The sequence below is a fragment of the Ursus americanus genome, chromosome 16 (genome assembly GCF_024610735.1).
Source record: "Ursus americanus isolate L20-20 chromosome 16, mUrsAme1.1.p, whole genome shotgun sequence".
Taxonomy (NCBI): domain Eukaryota; kingdom Metazoa; phylum Chordata; class Mammalia; order Carnivora; family Ursidae; genus Ursus; species Ursus americanus.
Window position 1 is genome coordinate 57,627,200 of NC_142142.1, and position 18,026 is coordinate 57,645,225.

Below are 18,026 nucleotides of genomic sequence, written 5' to 3' on the forward strand. Positions count from 1 at the left end.
TCCTGATTTTATCTACTTTTTTTTTTTTTTTTGGTCAAAGTTCTGTTGAGATTTTAGTTCAAAACGTTGTTTTTTTTTTTTAATTTCCCTTAAGATTTCTCATTTGGCCCAGTAATTATTTGGAATTGCATTGTTTCATTTCCATAACTCTAGGGATGTCCAAATATCTTTGGGGATTGTCCAAGCTGACTATCTGGTGTTGATTTCTAGCTTAATTCCAATGTGGTTTGAGATGTATTTTTTATGGTTTCTATTCTTTTAAACTTAAGTTGCATTTCATGGTCAAGAATGTGTTCTATCTTGGTTAATGTTCCATGTGAGTCTGAGATAAAAGTGTATTCTGTTTTGTGAAAGACTATTCTATAAATGTCAATTAGATCATGCTGACTGATAGTGCTGATCAGTTCAACTATATGCTTAATGATTTTCTGTCTGCTTGATCTGTCAATTACTAAAAAAAGAAGTATTGGTATCTCCAACTATGATAGTGAATTTGTGAATTTCTCCTTTCACTTCCCTCAACTTTTGCCTCATGAATTTTGACACTATGCTGTCAGATGCATACACATTTAAGATCATTATTTCTTAGAGAATTGACCTTTTATTATGATGTGACAACCTTCTTTTTCCCTATAATTTTTCTTGTTCTGAAATCTGCTTTGTTTGAATTAATATAGCTACTCTTTTGATTAGTGGTAACATGGTATATCTTTTTCCATCCTTTTACTATTATCCTAAGTCTTTATAATTAAACTGAATTTCCTGTAGACAAAACACAGTTTTGCCTTATTTTATCTATTTTGACATTCTGTCTTTTTAGTTGCTGTGTTTAGACTCCTCATATTTAAAGTGAAATCAATAGAGTTGGATTGCTATCTACCATATTTGTAACTGTGTTGTATTTATGGTATTTATTTATTTATATCTTTTCCCTCACTTTTCTTTTTTCTCATTTTAATTGAGCATTTTATGATTTCATTTTATCTCTTCTCTTAGCCTATTATACTTTTAAAAAAATTTAGTAGTTTCTCTAGTGTTTCCAATATACATTTTTAATTAATCTAACTCATTTATTTATTGATTGATTTTTGCCTCCCCCAAATCCATATTTAAGTAACACAAGACCACTTCATGTGTAATACAGTTACCTTATAACACAGAATTTCCAAATCCTTCCATTCCTCATGAGATTGCTGAAATTCATCTCACTTATTATCCATATGTTATAATAGATCAATACATTATTATTAATTGTACCTTAAGTAAACTATTTTTTAGGTCAACTAAGAATAAGGAAAATAAAACATTTTATTTATTCCTTCTCTAGCATTATATTTATTGTGATATAGGTCACAAATTTCTCATCAATATAATTTCACATGAACCTGAAGAATTATTTTAACATTTCTTACAGTGTAGGACTAATGGCAATAAATTCTTTGTTATTATTATTGAAGGGCAGTGTTACTTGATACAGAATTCTAGTCTATACTTAGAAGTTAATGAGTTTTTTCTTTTAACACTTTAAATATTTTACTACACTGCTTTCTTGCTTGTATCATTTCTGTAATCTCTAGGCCCAACACAGCACTCAAACTCATGACCCTGAGATCAAGAGTCGCATACTCTACTGACTGAGACAGCCAGGTGGCTTTGCTTGCATAGCTTCTGATGGAAACTCTGCTGTAATTATTTTTTTCATTTTGTATAGGTAATGTCCCTTTCCCCCACCTTTGGCTTTTTTCAATATTTCTTCTGTGTGTTTAGATTTATGTAGCTTGAACATGATATTCCTAGATGTAGTGTGTGTGTGTGTGTGTGTGTGTGTGTGTGTGTGTGTGTGTGAGAGAGAGAGAGAGAGAGAGAGAGAGAGAGAGAGAGTTTGGTTAGTTGGTGTTTGGTTTTCATCCTTCTTGGTATTCTCTGAGATTTCTGAATCTGTAATGTTGTCTTATCATTAATTCTGGAAAATTCTTGGCTTTTTTCACTCAGCATAATTCCCTGGAAATTAATCTAAGTCGTGGTGTGTATCAATTCATTCTTTTTTATTACTAATATGTCATGGTTGAGATATTCAATAGGTTTTTTACCCATTCACTCATCAAAGAACATCTTTTCCCCCCTACTTTTGGGCTATCATGAATAAAGTTGCTATAAACATTCATGTACAGATTTTTGTGTGAACATAAGTTTTTATTGCTCTTGAATAAATTCCCAGAGTGCAATATCTGGATCTAACAATAATTGCATGCTTAATTTTATATGAGAAACTGTTGAACTGCTTTCCTGAGTGACTGTACAATTTTACATTCCTACCAGAAATGTATGAGTTATCCGGTTTCTCCTTATACATGTTTAAGCACTTCCTCATATTCTGACTTCACAAGATATATAAGGTTCACCTTGTACTTTTCCATGTCTCAATCCTAGAATCAATTTCTCCAGCAAGTTCTGGTTCCTATTGTTGCAAAATGGTATTTTTTCAATATCTGAGCTCTAGCTATTCTTATTGCTCCTAGGCTCTTTCAGCAAAGAGCTATGAAATATATTGAAGTATTTAAACACCTGTGTGTGTGTGTGTGTGTGTGTGTGTGTGTATGTGTGTACATACAGTGTGACATATATTTCTTTATCTGTATATATATTTTAAAAAGCCATGGGTAATACATACTGATACCTTCTATTGCAATCCAATACTACAAGTTTTATTCCACTGTTTCCTGCTTCCTTATTTGTAAATTCTTTCAATGAGAAACCTTGTTCTCCTTATCTATAATATATTCACTTGTTTGCTTACTCTTACTCTACACATAACGTAGAGAGTTGGTAACCCATATACTTATGTATAACAGAATTACTAATTAGACCACCATATTTCCCTGTAGTTCTCTTTGCCTTTAGCCTTATAATATACAGTCAAAATACTGCTTCCCAAAATCATTCAGATTAGTTCTTTTCTTCCCTATATGCTTTAACGTGGTTATGTTATTCATTCATACACTGCATTTGTAGTAAAGTTGGGTTAATTGGATACTGCTTGGATTCCATTTTAAGTTTTCCTTACAACATGGTTAATTTTAACTATTTATTTTCTGGAGCATATAAAATGTTATAATGGTTCTAACAGCCAAAATTATACAAGCTGTTATGCTTCAAGAAATTATCACTCCATTCTCATCCCTACTAACCTGTCCCCCATTACCCACTCCTTTCCAGCATTTTCCCAGCTTCCTATATGTATCCAATCTGTAGCATCTCCTGTAGCCTTCCTGTATTTCTTTTGCACAGAAGTCAGATATGTATATTAGTACACCCTCTCTTTCTTCCTTGAATGGTATTCACTATAGCTACTCATACTGTTTTTTTTTACCCATTAACATATTCTAGAAATTATTCAAAAGCTCTTCATAGAGATCTATCTTATTCTTTTGACAACTGCTTAATATTTCTTTATGTGGATATACTATTTATTCAACCACCACTCTCCTACGCATGGATGTTTTGATTATTTCCAACATTTTGCTATTATAAACAATGCCACAATGAACAAGCTGTGCATACATATGTTTGTATTGCTAGAGGTGTATCTTAAGCTTATATTCCTAGAAGTGAGACTTATAGGTCAGGGGTAAGTGCATATGCAGTTTTAGGAGAGACTGTCAAGTTTTCTTTCAAAAGGGTGGAACCAGTTTGCATTTTCAACACACTGTATGAGTGTCTGTTTCTCCACATTATTGCCAGGAGAATTTTGTCAGTCTAATAATTATCTCTTTAAATTTATTTTGCAAATTATCTCTTTATATCTATTTTTCTATTATTTTTTTAGTCTTTTGTCCCTCAATTTTTTTTTATGTCATCAAACTTATCAATCTTTTACTGGCTCAGGATTTTGGATCATATTTAGATAGCATTCCCCTACACTGAGGTTAAATAAGAATTCATCTTTCTTATAGTACTTGAAATTTAGTCTTGTATATGGTGTGAGATATGGATGTAATTTTAACTTCTTGCAAATTGCTACCCGGTTGTCCCAGAATCATCTATCTATTTTTACCACCAGTGATTTGAATTACCTTTTTAAAAATGTTTTTTTCTAGAAATAGAATTTTAGCTTGACAGTATTTTTTATTCTAAGCTCCTTGAAAATGTCATTTCATTGCTTTCCGGTTTCTATTGTTCCTGGTGAAAAATCATCCTAATTTATATTATTATCCTTATATGCGCAGTCTGTTTGATTTTCTCTGGCATTTTAAAGATTCTCTGTCTCTTTCTCTCTCCCCCTCTTTCTCGCTCTCTTTCTCTCTTTTAAATAGCAGTTTGTGATGTACCTACATGTGGTTTTATTCCCATCTATCTTTCTTTAGATCACTGGTCACAGGTCTTTGGTTTGATATCTATATTAGAAAGTTTTTAGCCATTATTTCTTCAACTAATCTTCTGCTTTCCTTTCAGGAACTCCAAGTACATGCATGTATGACTTTTTGATATTATTTTACAAATCTCAGTCACTCTGTTTCATTTCCTGTTTTCAGGAAAATGAAAATGTACAAAGACTTATACATCATTGTTCTTAACAGCATTATTCAAAATAGCGCAAAACTGGAAGCAACAAGTGTTCATCAACTGGTAATTGGACAAGCAAAAACAAAATGAGATACTATTCAGGATAAGAGGCAATAAAAAAGAAAGAATTACTGGTATATGAAAAACATGTGTGCCTACGTCTGGGGGCAGGGAGATGGGGATGGAAAATAACTGTATATGGGCATATGAGTTTTTTCTTACCTTTTACCTCTTCAGGCTGCCTCTGACCTCCTAGAGCAGTTTACTCAACCTCTTCTTTCCTGAATAATTTTTATTTAAATGTGTTTCCTCTATTGGACATAAGCTCCTAAGGGCACAGACTATGCTAGATACATACATATATGTTATACGTTATATGTTATATTATATATATGTACATGTGTGTGTTTGTGTATGTATGCATATGTATATATGCAACACAGATATCCATCAATGGGCATCTAGGTTGTTTCATATCCTGGCTATTCTAAATAATGCTACAATGAACATGGGGGTGCAGATATCTTGTTGAGTTCATGCTTTTAATTTTTATTTTTGGATAAATACCCAGAAGTGGAGTTGCTGGATCTTACAGTAGTTCTATTTTTAATCTTTTGAGGAACCTCCATTCTATTTTCCATAGTGGCTGCACCAAGTTACATTCCCACCAATAGTGCATAAGTGTTCCCTTTTCTCTGCATCCTTGCCAACACTTATTGTTTCTTGTCTTTTCTATAATAGTCATTCTAGAATGAAGTCATTCTAGAATGATTCATATCACAATGAAGTGATATCTCATTGTGGTTTTGATTTGCATTTCCCTAATGATTAATGATGTTGAGTATCTTTTCATGTATCTAATGGCCATCTGTATGTCGTCTTTGAAAAAATGTCAATTCAGATCTGCCTTTTTTTTTTTTAAGATTTATTTACTTTAGAGAGAGCACACATGAGCAGGAGGATGGGCAGAGGGAGACAGAAAGAAATCATCATGCAGACTCCCTGCTGAGCACAGAGTCCCAGCACAGGGCTTGATCCCAGGACCCTGAGATCATGACCTGAGCCAAAATCAAGAGTTGGATGCTTAACTAAAAAACTTAACTTAAAAAAAAAAATCTTTGCCTATGTCAAGGAGCTTACTGCCTACATTTTCTTCCAGGAATTTTATGGTTTCAAGTCTTCCATTCTGTTTCTTTTTCACTCTTTTTTAAAAAATATTTCAGTTTCTGGGAAACAAACTGAGGGCTTCAGAGGGGAGGGGAGTGGGCGAATGGGATACGCTGGTGATGGGTATTAAGGAGGGCACGTATTCCATTGTGCACTGGGTGTTATATGCAAGTAATGACTCATGGAACTTTACATCAAAAACTGGGGATGTACTGTATGGTGACTAACATAATAAAAAAAAATACTATTATTTTAAAAAAAGGAAAAATATTTCAGTTTATTTTTTTTAATTTTATTTATTAGAGAAAGAGAGAGAGCACTCATGCATGAGTGGGTGGGAGGGGCAGAAGGAGAGGAAGAAGCAGGCTCCCCTCTGAGCAAGAAGCCCAATGCAGGGTTCAACCCTGGGACCATGACCTGAGCCAAAGGCAGACACTTCACTGACTGAGCCACCAGGCACCCATTTTTATTTTATTGTATTGTATTTCAGTTTACATACTTTTTTTTAGTTCATTGATTCTTTCCTTTGTTAGATCTAGTCTGACCATCTAATGAACTCTTCACTTCTTTTATTTTATTTTTCACTTTTAGCATTTCTATTTGATTCTTTTTCAATAGTTTCCATGTCTCTGCTAAAATTTCCCATTGGTTCACATATTCGTCCACCTTTTCTTTATCCTTTAGCACTTTAAAAATCACAAGTAAGTTTTCTGTTTGATAACATCAACTTCTGCATCAGCCCTGGGTCTGCTTCAATTGACTATTTCTTCTGTTGTCTATGTGTCATATATTCTTTGGCTTCATATATATTGTAGTTATTTATTTTATATTTTTTAAAAGTACACACTGAAGTAATTAATATTCACCCTCAGAAAAGGGGCACATTCCATATTGTGTCACGCTCCTAGGTTAGCTGCTTAATTTTATTCAGTTCTCCAAATGTTCCAAACATTCTTCAAATGTTTTTGTTTTTGTTTTTGGAAAATCAGGGCCTTCTTTTCTGTATGACTTAAGATCAGAGCACTGGTGAGTTTCCAGAGGTCACATTATGATTTAAAGCTGAGCCATCACCCTAACCATAAAAGATCTCCCTTTCTGCATTATAGCTAGCAGCCAGCTTACTAAGCAACTGGGGAGTTCTTATTGCTTTTGTAGAGACATCTTGCATTTGATGAAGGCCTTTAATGCCTCAAACGGATTTCTCTCAGTTCCCTTGTCTTTCCCCCAAGCGTTTGGTAGATAAATTCCTAAAGAGAATCAGATGGATTTCTCTCAGCTCTCATGCTCTTTCCTTGTCAGTGGAGAGTGGTTGACTTGCATTTGTTAACACTCTTTGTTTCAGGGGGTGTCTCTCTCAATTCTTCTGTCCTGTCTCCAGGTGTTTAGTTTACTATCCCTGAGCCCTTGGTGAATCCTTAGAGAAAGGGTTGGAAGGTAGTTGAGATTCATTCTATGGTTAGGGTGCATTGGAATTCTAATCTATCATGACTATCTATATTCTATTAAACTACTTAATGTTTTGCCTGGGTTTCTCCTTTTTCCTGTGTATGGCAGATTAGACCTCCCAACACTCTATCAGATGAGAACAGCCACGGGTCTCCTTTCTTCTTCTTTTTTTAAAAGATCTATTTGAAAGAGAGTGAGAGAGAGAGAGAGCACGAGCAGGGGGAGGGGCAGAGGGAGAGAGAGAGAAATACTCAAGCAGACTCCCTGCTGAGTATAGAGTCCTCTGTGGGGCCTGATCCCAGGACCCCAAGATCATGGCCTGAGCCAAAATCAAGAGTCAGATGTTCAACCAACTGAGCCACCAGGTGTTGTTGTTGTTGTTGTTTTAAAGATTTACTTATTTATTTTAGGAGGATCTCCTTCTTCTATGAAAGATTTGTCATTTTCTGGAAGCTTAGTTATTATTATTAGTTAATATTATCTTTGTATAATATTTAAGCTTTTTAGTTAAAAAAGAAAATATGATTTTGTAGCTTATCCAGATTGTTTTTATTGTTAAAATAAGAGTTGTTGTCTCTTGTGTTTTCTACTTGCCAGGTCAATCAAAGATATGCCTCCTTGGAGATATCCATAACCCACTCATAACAGCATTTCTCTCACCTTGAATCACCAGCTAGCGTAAGAAGGAATGGGGATTGCTTTTGATATCACCCACAAATACTCTGAAATTCTCATTTTCCTTTAAATAGATATCATAGTTACTGTACTTACATTTCTTTTTTTCTTGACATATTTATATCTGTAAACTTTACTTTCTCTGGGGATTACTGTAAACTGTACGTTCACTATGCAATGTGTGAAGCATCACTTCTTTTTGAAAAATAATTCCCAATCCCCATAATTAGTTGTGACCTCATTTGAATTAGTTGTTCACAACTCTACCCAATGCTTACTACAGCATGTAATGATGTCTTTATACTTTCCCTAGAGATGTATTTTTAGCTCTGTACTTCTAGATCCATGAAACTCTAATTAAAATATTATCTGAGTATTTATATATAATCTGGGACCACTCATATTTTCACAGATGGTTCCCTCCATCATCAAATGTTTACTTTTATTGTTGAGCTGTATAAGTCCTGTGGCAGCCTCCTCACAATGTCATGCTGCTATGGGGATAGAAATGCCTGTTTGATTTCCTATTGTTTTAGAGATATCTATAGAATTGTGCATGTGCCTCAATTAGAACATTTAGTGCTTCTCCATCTTGTATTAGTGTCACTTGGATATTTGGCTGTGTATGCCTCCCCTGACCAGAACTGGAGTGCTTGAGGTCAGGAACTGGTCCCCTTCAATTTTGTATTCTGGATTTTCAAAAGTCAGGGCTCTTACATGAGGCTATGTAGCTTGCACACTACACCAGTGTGCCTGATCAACATGACAAGTCAGGGTTGAAAATGATTGCTAGCTCTAATAAACAAGCTTTGTGCCCTGGGCCAGGACTTAAAGAAAGGTATGAGTTACTATTTTTCTGCCAGATAAAGTCTTTAGCCCATAAATTATCTTCCTGTAGGTGGTGCTTTTTTTTTTTTTTTAATTCCATAAAGGCACAGTAACCTTGAATGCAGTCCATTATGAATAGTAGGTACTCAATATACAAATTTTAGTTAAATTGAATCCCACAAAAAGCTTCAAATTATAGCTCTACCTCTTTGCTAGTATTCTTGGAGACCAAAAATGCTGTCAGGAATCCTTAAACTTGATTTTCTAAAAAGTGCCTTCCGTGAACATGAGTGCATCTGTTGTATTCCCAGGCTATTAGATCTTTGGCCCCCTAGCCATGCCAACAAGTACTGGAGACATAAAATATACATTCTCATAAAGAATATTCTCATCATTCATTCTCTATACTTCTGATTATCTCAAGATCAACTGTAAAACAACAAAGAGTCCCTCCTACTGACCCTTTCTTTAAGGATCTGTTATGTAATAAATCCACATAAAAGCACATAAAAAGATATTACCTTTTTTTTTTGGTACTTGTATACAGTTGTGTTTCAAGAAAAGCTATGACTGTGGCTAATTCAAAAGGCTCTTAAACCTCAGATTATTTATAGAGTCTTATATACACATTTACTCACAGACTGGATTCATGAGATACCAACTCCATAATGAGCTGCAAGAAAGCACATTTACTGCTTATCTCCTATGCTTCATTTACTGTATCAGATATGGGTATATAAAAAAGGAATAAGACATAGGCCCTGCCCACTGAAATACTATAGTTTGGTTACAATGAAAGTGGGGGAGACAGTATCCCATTTCTTTGTAGTAAGAACTGCATGGTAATAGCTTCTAACCTCATTATCTACTTTCATAGACAGCTGACAGATTTGATTGAGAATTCCATGGGAAAGAAGACTCTCTTGTAAAGGTCTAATTCCTGCCTGAGCTGTAGATTCAATTCATTTTTGATTTCTTGGGACTGCATTCCAGCAGTTATCTCCTCTCTCCTTCTCTATAACCTTGCGTATTCTTCCTTATTTGTGCTTCAAAAACATCCCTTTTCTTAGCTCATACATCTCTTTCAGGCTCTCATCACTAATAACAACCATCTAAATCATCTCCCTGAATCTGGGCATGATTTCCTATGCAGACAGTGCCATACTTCTAAAATCCAAATCTGACCACATTATTCCCCTACTCAAAACTTTCAAATTCTTTACAGAATGAAATCAAACTCTTTTGCATGGCTACAGTTCTTTATAATTGGACTGCATTTAATTACTCTTGTTCCACGTCCCTCCCATCTCTCCTTTTTAACAGCTTTATTGAGGTATAAGTGATATACAAAGAACTATAGATATTTAATGTGTACAGTTTGATGTAAACACGTGTGATGCCATCACCACAATCAAGGCAATAGACATATCCTATACCTTCCTTTTGTGTGTGTGTGTGTGTGTGTGTGTGTGTGTGTGTGTGGTAAAGAACACTGGACCTGAGATCTACTTTTTAAAAAATTGTTGAAGTGCATGATATCACATTGTTAACTGTAAGCAGTATGTTATAAGGAAGATCTCTAGAATTTTTCAGCCTGCATAACTGAAACTCAGTTCCCACTGAATAACAACTCATTTCCCCCTACAATCACTACTGCAGTGCCTGTTTCTATGAGTTTGACTATTTTAGACACCTCAGGTAAGTGGAATCATGCAGTATTTGTCCTTCTATGGCTGGTGTATCTCACTTAGCATAAGTCCTCCAGGTTCATGTTTGTTGTTGCAAATGGTAGGATTTTCTTCTCTTTGTAAGGCTGAATAATATTCTACTGTATATGTATACCATATTTTCTTTATCCATTCATCTCTTAGTGGGACACATCAGCTATTTCCACACATTGGCTATTGTGAATAGTGCTGCAATGAACATTTTCCACCATCTTCTTAAATCTCCTCTCCTACCCCTACCTTCCATACTACACTTAGCTAATTTTTCGTTACCGCTACACATCATAATCTCTTGTATCCCCGTGTTTGTAAGAAGCATCCCCTTTCTCCATTACCACCTGGATAACCTAATCCTTACTTACAATATTCAGCCAAGCCATCATTTTCTCTCAGCAGTCTCCCCTGATAAGCAATTCTACCTCATCCTGCACACTCTAATCAGTTTCCCTCCTCTGTGGTCTCATAACATCTTACATATACCTAAATGATAATGCCTACAACACATTGTGTGTTTCAGTGTCTGTCTCCCTCAAAGACTGTAAACACCTTGAGGATAGAGACTGTGCCTTTTCATCTTCCTATCTCCAAGATTCCTTACAGAGCCTGGCACATAAAACATTCTCAATAGATATTTGATAAGTAATTTAATCATTTTCTACATTTTATCTGAATCTTATTCTATTATTTAAAAAGCTTACTCTGTTGTATGGAGAACAATAGGGGCAATAAGAATGGAAGGCTTATTTAGACATCTGAAAAATAAAAATGATCATCTATTCTATAATCCAATTGAATGGCTAGCAATCACTCTTAAACCCATTGCTTAGGCAAGCAACTGTGTATGAAACATTGGTCGGTTGCTGCTAGTGAGAAACAACTCTGAAATTGAGGCAGTATGGAGATGCCGTTTAGCAGCAGTAGTTTCAGATACATAAACACACGTACACAAACACACAAATTCATTTGATACTGTATTGAACATCTATTTTATCCTCTGCTCTTCTTTATTCAACAAATATTTATTGATGATCTACAGTGTATTAATGCTGTGCTCAGTAATGGGACAGAAAGATGAACAGACAGAGCCCTGACCATTCTGGAACTTTAGCGTTCCTAGCATGCTTTCCATCACTAATTATGCTTATCTCCTTGGAAACTCAGAACAGAGCTTTCTTCCCTGGAATCCTTGCCTGGCTCCTAAAGGAAAGGTTGGGTGCCTCTGCGACTGAGTACCTTTACTTGGAACTGTAATTCTTAACTCATTCTCTACCCCACTTGACTATTAGAAGAGGATGGGTGAAGTATCTTTTGTTTTCATTTTGTGTGCCTAGTACTCAAACAGTGGCCAGGGCAAGGGAGGCAGTAAATAAGCATTTTTAAAATAAATAAGTGAAGAGATGATCACCTGGCATTAAGCGAGGCATTCACTGCTCTAAAAAGTACATGTTTCACCATCAATAACCACAGTCTATGACTTAGTGCCCTGCTACTTTAAAGACAATTTTAAAAGATAAATGTTTCACCTCAAAGGGAAAAGGATGCCATTTTAACTCTTCGAAGCTGCAGCTTTAACATGTACGTTTCTATTTTTTTTTCTCAGAATAAGAAGCAGACATAAGATTTCTTGGCTCTCCTGCTGTTAACTTCCATATTAGGTAGTCTTTAGGCTACCAAAGCCTGACAACCCATTATTAGCCCATTAATAACTATGCCATTGATTTATACATCATTTTAATGTGCCCTCTTCATGGTAAGTTAATGTACCTCAGGAAAAAACTAAAAATAATGTTTGTTGAACATATAACAGTCCATTTCCAAAGCAGCCTATAGTGAGAAGGTAATAGGAGCAAAGCATTCATCCCAGAAATTTAAATGCTAAGTACTTTGGAAAAAACCTTAAACTTCATAAGAGAATTTTGACTTTTCTGCATGAGCTAAAAAACAATTCCAGGCAGACTGGGTACCAATTTTCCACATAGAATTATTGGCAAGATTAAAAAACTATGAAGATCTGGGTGATATCATTGAGAAACTGGTTTTAAAATATTAAATCATGTTTGAAAAGGTATTGTGTGCTTTTAGATTAATACCTTCTAATAGAATTTGAGAGCTTGTAACAAGGATCTCCAGGGATTAGGAAAACCCTTAATGCAGGACCTCCATTGAAACTGAGTCCAGGTGGAGATATCTAAATTTTTCATAAGCCTATTTAGTCTAATACATCTAAAGAAGAACGAGGTGACTAACAGTTGTGTTAGAAAATGCAGTTATAACTTCATTTAATATTGGTGGGTTAAATGTATATGCTTTTCTTTGCTCTTTTCCCAGAACCTCATTAAAATGACTACAAAGACTTTTTTGTTTTTAAGCAAAAACTGAAGATGTGAAGGAAACAAAAAGATGGTGGATGAGAGAGTCTACTTTATCAGAAAGATCTTCCTGACCACTCTTTAAAACATGAGAGACTCTGGATTCCGGGAACCAAACTGAGGGTTACAGAAGGGAGGGGGGTGGGGGATAGGATCACCAGGTGATGGGTATTAAGAGGGGACATGTGTTGTGATGAGCACTGGGTGTTATACACAACTAATGAATCACTGAGCACTACGTCAAAAACTAATGATGTACTATGTTGGCTAACTAAATATAATAAATAAATAAACAAACAAAGCAAAACAAAACAGCAACCCAAATCCCCATTCCCTAGCTTGATTACACTGTTCATGTCTCCATGTGTTACTTACATTGTAATAATCTAAGAAGGTCATAAGGGGGTAAGTAAATATAGTAATGAGGACTCTCTAGCCAGGTCACCCTTAGAAATCCAGGTATGGGTGGATGTCTCTGCAGGAAGCATGACTCTAATATAGAAGCCAAACAAATTTCAGTCTTTAGGAGCAACTGGAGATGGCAGGGCTAGCAAGGTAGAACCCCATTTATTAAAACTAAGACTCAGGTGCAGGGAACAAGGCAAAGCCCGATCAGGCTCAGAGAGACGGCCCAAGTACAGGGCCAGATAGAAGCAGGTGTGCTGATGAGAGGTTCTGTCTTGGGGAAGAGTGGGAATCAGAGCTTTGAGTAGAGGACCCTCAGAAAGACATCAAATGGCCTCGATTTTAGAAACACAGAAGTAAGAGTTAGAGCCTGGCTCCTTCCATTGCTATAATACAAAGAAGTTTTCAAGTGCTAACCGGAATAAAAGAAAAAAAAAAAAAGGAGTTGACAGAATACTAAATAATGTTCCATGTGAAACTTTTCTTGTTTGCAAGTAGACACATCTCTTTAGTCATCACTCTGTATCAAAAGATCGATTTACTTTTCTGCTTCTTCCACTATAAATTGAACTTGAACTCCTTTAAAAAAAAAAAAGCTGATTTGGGAGGGGGGAGTGTTCACAAAGTCTTTATTAAGTTTCCTATAGCCCTACTGCCTCATTCCTGAAAGAAAAGACTTTGTCTTATACTGTTCGTATTCGTCGTAGGACTGCTTATTGACCATAACATGAAACCACCTGGAGATCTTTTTAAAAGGCAAATTCTGATTCAGTACCTCTGAAGTGGGGCCTAAAATTCTGCATGTCTAACAGGTTCCCAAGGGATGCCTGTGCTGGTCTGAGGAGCACATTTTAAGCGGGAAGGTTTTATGTGACCTCAGTAATAGAAATAAACGTGTTTATTTGATCCATTCACTTGCCTTCAAAACCAGATAATACCCTCCCTGCTGCAATATGCCACCCCTCCAGGGTTCCAAAAGAGCCCTGTTTGGCAGGACACCAGCATAACGATCTGGTGAATCATGATGGGCCAGTCATACCCTCAGCCTCCCTTCTGCATCATCCCCTTCCTTCCTGTCCTTGTATATTTCCCCATGCATCATCTCATCTCCGCAGCTCCATCTCCTACATGGTATTTCTTTCAAGATGGGGATTTTTACCTAGGTCAAGTCCCTTTATACACAGAATGTGGTCAATAAATGTTTGAGTTATAAATAAATGCAGTAGGTTCAATAATCTAAACCCAAACAAAGTGAACAGGGAATTTCAATAATTTCACAAATTGTCTCAAAGTATCACATCTTGAGAAAAATCTTTGGCAGTCTCCCCTGACACACACACAGTATTAGTCACTGCCTTCAAAATGCCAACATCCACACTTCCTATCTGTGATTGCAAAGTGCCCTGTGTATACATCAGGCATGATGTATGTCATTGTTCCATGTATCAGACATGATGGCACTACAGGGTTCTCAGGACAGATCTGAAAGAAAAGCTAACTTGTGTATATTTGGCAATAAATGAAAAATATTTTGCTGTTAAGTTATTCATTTTAATGGATTTTGAAATCATCTTCCCTGGTGTAGCAGCACGATTCTGTTTTTCTGGGAAGCTAATCTTAGATAAAAGTTGGATAACTTTCAACCAACAAGGACTTTAGGTGACTACACTCGGTGAGAAGTATTCTCACTGAATCTTTCCATTGGCCTTTCTTTAGCAAATCTCTTGTGGAGCCTGAGGAACTCTCCTCCCCATAGGAATTACTTGGATGTCAGAGATAGCAGAAAATGGATCACCAGACAGCTAAGGGACAATGTGCAGGGGAAGGGACACAACTGCTGAGGCTTTCATAAGGATTCGCAGAGATGATTCACAGCAACCAAAACCATAAGGCTAGAGACAAAGATCAATATACTGACCATTGCAGTCACAATCATATGAATAACTTGCCTTAGGACATTGTTTTATAAAGCCCTTTAGTAACTGTTTTTTCACCTGATCACACAGTCACTCTGTGAAGGATTCAGGGCAGGTCTTTTGAACTAGTTTTATAAAAAAAGGAAAAGGATGCCCAACAGAAAAGTGACTTGCTGAGACCCACACAACTGATACGTGGTAAAATCAGGATTCATGCTCAGGCCTCCTAATTCTGAACCCAGTGTTCTCCCACTACCGCCTTTGCTTGCCAACTCTGTTAGCCATCAGTAAACAGAGTAGTTATGGTGTGAAGGGGAAAACAGGCTGGTGGGTTTCTCATAAACCAAGACTTTTCTAGATGCAAAGATGAGATCTGAGAGCAAATTCAGAACTCCCAAGATTAGCAGGAAGTTTTAGGAGGTACCAGAGCGAGAGATGCTTTTACAAGTGTTCCTTAGTAACAGCCAATGACTACTAAGTCCAGCAAGAAGTCACAGGATTGAGGGCTGGGGAGGGAGGAAGCAGATTACTGATATACTTTGTGTTACCAACTGATCAAAAAACAGGATAAGCATTGGTGGATTTTTTTTTCTAATTACCATAGCAGAAATTACTATAGATAGTATAATACACATTTTATGGAATAGAGAAGTTCAATAGTAACTGATGAGGTTCCACTTAGATACTCTTTACCAGTGCACCCTCCCCCAGCTACTGGGAGTGTTGGCATCTAACAGTTCACAGCTGCACCCTTCTGCTGAGAAGTGTCCTCTGCCAAAGAAAGCCACCTCCCCCAGAAATACCTACGAGGTTATGCCTTCCCCCGGAGGTGTACCACACAGGGACTGACTGGGGTAAAAAGAGCTTCCTGGGATTAGGGACTAGGTTGTCTAAATTCAACTGAATTTACATCTTTGCCTAGCTACTTTCTCTGACCTATCCTGCCTTCCTCACTCCCTTACAGGTTTTACCTGTGTGCTTCTCCAACAATAAATTACTTATACAAGCATGTCCATGTTGGGCTCTGTTTCTGCAACAAGTCCCCAAATCAGGAGCAGTGTGTTAATCCAGGGGGATCATATCCCCTCCCCCAAATCCCGACCCAAATCTCCTCTTATTATGTAGCAGGAAAATGAAATCTACAGATTTCTGTGTCTATCCATATCTATTTTTCTCTTTCCTAATGAAGGGCATAATGTGCTAAGTTATGCCTTGGGACATAGTATGGCATATTAATAACAGCAGGTACCTATTTGGGTATGTATAATGTGCTAGGCTCTATGACAAGGGCTTTAGCATTATGGCATTTAACTCTCCCAACAACTTTCTGAGGTAGGTTCTATTTTTATCTTCCCCATTTTATAGTTAAAGGAACTGTGACCTGGAAAGACAAACTACTCTTCCCAAAGGTTACATACATGGCAAGAGTCAGAACTGAGATCTGAACCCAGTTCTATGCAACTCCAGAGCCCAAGCTCTTAACCACCATATTGTATTACTTCCCCATATAAGCCAGATGTATACAAAATGATTGCTGAAATGCTCAAGTAAATTGAGAAAGTTCTTCACAAACTGTCTACTTTGTGTACTCACTTGAATAAATCATGAAATTCTCCATCGATTTAGTTAATTGCCATGTCTCAAGCCCCTCCTGCCTAGAGGAACCTGGGTGAAGGTCATGTCTGCCTGGGGCATTTCTCAGGGGGCTATGGTAGCTTTGAGGGGCTAGGACCTCTTACTCTACATCTCCAGAGGCAGATATTAGTTCACGTAGTAGAGGAGGCTCGTATCTAAAACTAGAGTAGTATTGTAAGTTGGGTACTCTGAGAAGCAGAACCCTGAGACAGGATTTAAGAAAGATTAGTTTATTTGGGAGGTGATTACAGGAAGCACCAGTAGAGGAGGGTAAAAATGGGTCAAAAAGAATCTCTAGGAGACTGTAGAGTACATTTCAGAATTGGTTCAACCTTGGAGCAAGGAGGCTGAGGTATTTACCTACCAATTCCCATGTATCATTAGTGGTTGTCTGCTCCCAGGGGTGTTAACTCCCCGGGCCTTCTGGCTACCATGCGAGGAGTCTTGGCATTCTCCTGCAACCTGAAAAAGCACTCGGAGAGTTGTGGTATTTACTGTAAGAAGCCATTCACATGGAATGAAATCCACATGACATTCACGGGTGTCGAGGGAATTGGGAGAGGCACCGACAGCATCTGTTACAAATGACAAGACTGAAACTGGGTCACGGATGCCAGGGTTGGAGGGGAGAAGAGGAGCCATTGCATGGAGCCAATATTCAGCATGCTGTGAAGACAACAAAGAGAGGAGTAGCAGAGCAAGTAGATCAAAGTGGTGTGAAGTGACTTTGAAGAAGACTGCTGGTGGTCGTCTGAGAAATACCCAACTTGTACTGGTGTATTGAACCCATTTAATGAGGACACATATGGTAGACGGTTAGGATAGTGCATGGTAACTCATATTTACCAGTATATGTGCCATCCTCGAGACCATCTCTGTAAAATGGCAATAATACCTATCTACCTCCAGAGGGGGAAGATAAATATCCCTAATCCTTTTAGAAGAAAATAGTCTCATTCTGCACAAAGGTACTCCTAACTGGAAAAGAAAATGTCTCACACAATGTGAGACACATCAGATTTGTGCAAGTGTGTGTGCTATGCATACTAATTTCATTTTGGTTTCAAGTCTAAGGAGAATGTCCCAGACCCTGAAGCCCACTAGGGAACACTGCCTGTGCTACAGAGTTTTTTTGCTATTCTATTTGCTTCATTCTCTTTTAAGCTGGGGTAGGTGAAGTCCGTTACTTCGGGGGATTCCCTGCTTAAATGAGCTGCTCTTATAAAACTGTAAAACCAATGTTTCACTGAACGTCCAGGTGCATTCTTTTCCACATCTGGATGCCCATTAGCCTT

General features: G+C 37.0%; 1 long non-coding RNA gene across 1 annotated transcript in view; it reads right to left on the minus strand.

Moving 5' to 3' along the window:
* The window catches only part of LOC148108821 (uncharacterized), a 304,103-nt gene that overhangs the window by 215,915 nt on the left and 70,162 nt on the right, over positions 1 to 18,026 (minus strand). The gene's annotated exons all lie outside the window — the stretch shown is intronic.